This window comes from Phaseolus vulgaris, unplaced genomic scaffold, assembly GCF_000499845.2.
Source record: "Phaseolus vulgaris cultivar G19833 unplaced genomic scaffold, P. vulgaris v2.0 scaffold_23, whole genome shotgun sequence".
Lineage (NCBI taxonomy): Eukaryota > Viridiplantae > Streptophyta > Magnoliopsida > Fabales > Fabaceae > Phaseolus > Phaseolus vulgaris.
This window is the reverse complement of record NW_027174092.1, coordinates 9,071-15,222: the sequence shown is the minus strand read 5'-3', so window position 1 is coordinate 15,222 and position 6,152 is coordinate 9,071. Positions and strand designations below refer to the sequence as shown.

The 6,152-nt window shown below is 34.5% G+C and overlaps 1 pseudogene; it reads left to right on the top strand.

Moving 5' to 3' along the window:
* The first annotated feature begins 345 nt into the window (after positions 1-345).
* Positions 346-1,447, top strand: LOC137817238 (serine/threonine-protein phosphatase PP1-like; annotated as a pseudogene).
* Positions 1,448-6,152: the final 4,705 nt, after the last annotated feature.

The window sequence follows — 6,152 nt, the reverse complement described above, 5'->3', positions numbered from 1 at the left end:
TCGTAAACATCTTTCAGTTAATAAGTATTTAGCTTATTTGTCGAAGATATTTAAATATTTCCCGCATATTTTGGGATATGTGTTGGTGTTGAGGGAATAAAACAGAGCAAGATATTTGTGCATAGAGAATATAAGTATACAATCTCTTTAAATAGTTTTACAATAGACTTCTCAAATTTTAACTTCTCTCTCATAAAACCTAACTATAATTTACATTTAAATCATAGTATAAATGACATTCAAAACTAGAATTAAAGATAATAATTATTGACTATTCAAATGTTAAAATAAAACTGAAGACGGCTGACGACTTTAAGTTTAATGCTAACAATATGAATGTGACTCTTTGGATTTTATGCCGAGTGTAAACGAAGATTCAATGTGAAGCTTTGGAAAGTGTTCACAGAATGCTTCAACTGTTTGCCAGTGGCAGCTCTAATTGATGAAAAAATACTCTGCATGCAGGTGGACTCTCTCCTGAGTTACACAATTTAAATCAGATAAAAAGTTTGCCGCGTCCTTCTGAAGTGCCTGAAACTGGTCTACTATGTGACCTCCTTTGGTCTGATCCTAGCAATGACATTCGGGGTTGGGGAGAAAATGAACGTGGAGTTTCCTATACATTTGGTGTTGACAGGGTGACAGAATTCCTTCAGAAGCATGATTTTGATTTGATTTGCAGGGCCCATCAGGTTTCATATTCTTTTCCAATGTGTGATTATAATGCTGGAAATCCAAAATGTACAATATGCTGATTATATATGTTCCATGTCACAGGTTGTTGAAGACGGATATGAATTCTTTGCTGACAGACAACTTGTAACTATCTTCTCGGCACCTAAGTACTGTGGAGAGTTTGACAATGCTGGTGCAATGATGACTGTTGATGAGTCACTCGTTTCCTCTTTTCAAATATTGAAGCCTGTAGATAAAAAGCCTATAGTATATTTCGCTTTGGGAGCACTACCACAGTTAAGCCTAGTACTCCAACAAAAGCCCAGGTATTTTGATTCCTTGAATCCATTCCATACCTTGCAACTATTCAACAAAAAGGGTAAATTAATGTAGCAGAAATTAATTTGAGTTTGAAGCATAGATATGTGCTGAAAACCTTGAGGAAATAGTTAAAACGTGACTATTAAGTAATATCAAGTTCAAGTGTAAAACAGGATTCTTAAGGGCGGGGCATAACAATATCTTTTCTTCAGTGTATTATTATATTCTAGAAGTGGAAATAGCCTTTCTGCTCACTTTGGATAAGGTTGTCTCCATCTAACCTTATAGAACCCTAAATTTGTGGGAGCTTCATGCACTAATTTTTTTCAAAGGACTAAGTCAGTAATTTAGGTTAACGGCTGGTGCGGTATTAATGTTAGTCCCAAACCCAGTGTCTTTAGCTCATTGTATGTCACACTCAGATTCTTTGAACACGTTTGCTACGTCATAAATTCAAGCTTTTAAGAATGTAGCGTTAGTTCCTTGGAAGATTAGGAATATATGGATCAAATCTATAGAGTTTACAAAAAAATATGATTATTTTTGGTAAGCCATATTTACAGAGAAAGAATGGCAACTTTATGCAGATTTGTTAGCTCTCGTCTGACAGGAATTCAATGTGACAAAAGGTAGAGATAAATAAGATAAATAACATGGACAAAAGACCACAAATCTATATTATGTTAATATTTGACTAGTAAGTAATGTCTCTATGTTTAACAATAAGAATAATATTTTGTTAACACCTTCGGTCAAGTGATACACTCTTAACGCTGCAAACGTGGAAACGGTGGATGATGTGACAAGAATTTTGTTGTAAATGTCATGATGGTGATGTGACTTTGGGAAATAGAAAGAGGAAGAACGTAGGGTTTGAAAACAGTGTGTGAAGTTGAATCGCTAAGCCGTCGCTCGACAAGCTCCTCCCAGATCGCCAATGTCGTCGCTCTCGACCGCTATGCAGTCAAGAATCTCCAGCGCCTCACCGAGATGGTCGTTGCCGCACTCGATGTGACGGTGCACCAAGAACAACTCTGGCGCTAACAGCAAGGATCGCGTGCGGTTGTTGTCATGGACGATAGCGCAGAACTGGTCGGCGTCGAAACAATACTCTTAGAACGCTGTCTATCGGAAAAGCCGGTGTAAGGTTCTTCGTCGCGAGGATCGAAGACGAAACACTTCGATCCAACACCACCATCAATCGAAACAATCTTCCACGTCTTCTGAATATGGGTCATATATTACACCGGTTATATGGTTTAACCAATGTAATATGCATTATTTTGAGAAAAAGCATCGGTTATTACTAAGAATCGATGTAATATGTGTTATTCTGAGTAAAAAAATATATTACATCAGTTGTTACTAATAACCGATGTAATAAGCTCGCGCTGCTTATTCACACACAATCTCACTCCGCTACTATCTGCAGCGTCAAATGTGTGTTACTGTCGGAGGGTGTCAATATATCAGGATTGTAATAATAAATAAGAAAAACTCCCTAATTATAATTATAAGTTTAAATAGTTGATCTTTTCATGGATTTGGGATTACCTAATGTATAGTGGAGCTGATGTCCCTTATCAAAAACAAAATTGAAACTTATGAAGATTCTTGTGTTTTATTCTTTTTGTAGCCAATAACAGAGCATGTCCTTATCTATAAAACATTGAACAATATTTTGCGATATGTTTACAATCTTTCTTTTGTTTCCCTGCTCTTCCAGCAATCATTTTTTGGTGCTAAAGCATGACCTGATGAACGTGACTACAATTAGTAAATGTTTGGTACATCGGAAGAAGTGTTTGGTGTTCACCTTAGTGTGAGGAAAAAATACAAGTATGAATATAATCCCTTGGTGTTATAGTGAATTAACCTTTGAATGTCATTTGGAAGTTATTTCACCATTGTCAATGTTGGCGCTTGGTTGGTTAGAATATAAGTACTATATCCCTTTGCATGTGGGATGAAAATAATGAGAAATGAAGAAATAAGATTTTGGCCAAATCACATGCTAAAACTTAGAAGTATATTTTTCAAGTACACTGCATAAATCATTCTGTGTTTATACAGTCTGTGTGGATCATGCAGATGATGAATTGTAGATAACATTAGGTTATACTTATGATGAGTTGTTTTCCAAGTTAGTTGCTAGCTGCTGCTCCATGCTGTATATATTGAAGCTTCTTCTAAATCACATAATACACATAAAGATATTCATAAACAAAGCTTATTTTGCAGTGAATTCAAAATAGCAGCAATAGCAATATCCAAAAGATGTACTCTATACTAATAAGTGATCACATTAAGCTGCTTCTTTCTATTCTTAATATAAAACACATTTTAAAATAAATTATTGATCTATTTTATAAGTTTTATACAACTTAATTTTTTTTTCTTGATTTATCTCTATTAAATATTATGAGCATTTATGTTTTGTATTAATTAATGGTATGGAGAAAATGTTAAAATTTATTAATAATGAAAATTAATTTGATACTGAAAAATAAAAATTCAACTAAAATACTTTTTATAGATACGTCACTACAAAAAAAATCACTTTTAGCGACCACCAAATTCGGTCGCTAAAAGCACTATAATCGATCGCTAAACATATCTGCGATCGAAACGGCCACCAAATAAAGTTGGAAGCGAAAACCCTAGTCACAAAGCATCTTAGCGACCGAATTATAAAGTGGTCGCACATTTGCGACTGAATATTCAGTGGCTAAATCGGTTGCAGACAATTTGGTCACCAAAATTCAGGAACCAAATTAGTGACCACCATTTTCGGTGGCTAAATCGGTCGCAGAAAATTTGGTCACCAAAATTCATAACCAAATTAGCGACTACTATTTTCGGTGGCTAAATCAGTGGCTGAAATGAAAGGTGATAGCGACCACCATTTTTTGTCGCTAATGATTAGAATATTTTTTTTTAACTTTTAATTCTTAAAGAAATTAGGTTATTGAGTTTAAAATTATATTTACAACTTAAACCTATGATTTTTACTCTACATTAATTTCAATTATCCATAAAACTAGGGTTAAACTGAAATGATATAGATTATTTTTTAAGAGAGACTGAGGTAGAAGAATGTAGACAAAAATATTTAAATATATACATGATGATTAATTATTAATTAAACAGCTTTGATGTTAATGTTTTGTATGAATAAAATATTCCTTTTATTCCTTCATTGTAACTCTCTTTATTTTTTATTCTTTAGCTTTTTTTTTGTTCTGTTCTTGGTTAATTTAAAAAAAAAATTGAAACAGTTTATTTCGGCACATTGAAATATTTGAATTGTAACATATTTAAAAACTAAATTAACCATTTTATATATCTTGCTAGAAACAAAATACAAATCTCACTAAGCATGCTCATTTGTTTTCGGTGAAATTTATTATAGTTAAAAACAAATTCTTAGTTTAAAAGAAAATAAATATTCATATATGTAAAAATAACTTATTTAGACTTAAAATCTGAAATATTTTCAATTTTGAATGTTACATTTTTATAAATAAAGCACAAATACATTATTAAACTTATGCAGTTATTTTATTTTCAACCATTAAACTTAATACAACAACGTATTTTATATATATTAATTATCAAGTCATTGATTACTCTTTTAACATAATATAAGTCATTGATTTACTTCACTTTAGAAATATAAAACTTTAATAAAAATATTAAGTAAAGCATAAATTAAAGAAATAAAACTTAAAACCGTACCCTATGCATATTCTTCAATCTACTCCTCAAGTTTCTCAAAATGATGCATGTAGCTGCATGTAGCTGCACACCTAATGAGTGAATGAAACTAACCCTTCCTCATTATTTTGTTTATATAACTCATCCACCTTTTCCACTTTTTGGCATACATTTGATTCCATCTAAATAAATAATTAGTTAAATAAGTAGGAAAGTAACCTCACCCGTCAGTTTTCTTAACCTTGTGTTCTGCATAATCTCTATTTCCGAATTCATTCACGTTTAGTCAAATTGAATTTTAACTTTGAAAACAGAGACATCATGAGAGGCAAACCAACACCAGCTCAGCTTATTCCCTATCTATCTACCAAACATGAAATAAATTCCCCAAACCCAACAAAATTATACTATGAGTAAATTAAATGTTATATTAAATATAGTTTTTAAAATGATAATTAAAAATCACTAACTATGGAATGTAAAAAATGGTTATTGTTAAATTACCTATATATTAATGCTCACGTGCACATATTCTCACCTAACAGTTTGTTCCAATTAATTTACACTTCTGATTATGAATTGGAAGGAATAGTAGTCATCTAAAATCCTTTTATTTCTACTTTCCTGCCTTACATCTGCGTATTAATCTAATCCCTAGTTATGCAAGGAGTCAGTTTCAAATTGTCAGCTAAAATCACCCGCTGGATCCACACATAATTGTATCTGATCCTGCCTGTTGATCAAAACGCTGGAGTTTTGCCTCGTCAAACTTGGATCGACGTATGCGCCGTGTTTGCCTCCGTCCTTCGCCGCGATCCACCTCAAGAACCTGCAAAAGACGAAACGACGCCGCTGCGGCCGATCGCACTCCAACGCCCAAGTCAGTGACTGAACCACCAATTACTAAGAGTAACACTCAAGAACTCTAAGGAACCGTGAACCAGTTCTCTCTCAGTATACTCAAGAACTCGCAAGCGTAAAGAAGACAATTTGAACGTGCGTACCTCAGAAGTTCGTTGGAAACTCTTATATACCTGGACACTTTCTCTCTCCTGGCAGTTACACATCTGGACACGTGGCTCGCATCCAGCTGTACACGTGCCATCATCTGGAGCATCCTTGACTTGGGCGCTACTTCTGACTCTCCTTTGGCTAAGTTACTTATGCATGATACTACTCAGTGCATAGTTGTCTTGGAGGGCGATCCCTTCTGGATTGGCGAGTTAGGGTGCCTTCGTAGACACCTTCCCTGTGGTCTCGCCGGCCGCCTTCATGATCTGCACCACCTGTTTCACCGTGTATGCTCAAGCAAGCTGTCCCCCGACTTCATCCTCTGGCCAGCTGGGAAATGTCTATCTGCCTTCATCTTCGGCGATGTCCTTGTTTCGGCGATCTCTAATCACTTGGTCGCCTGGGTTTACATCTGGCGACTTCATCTT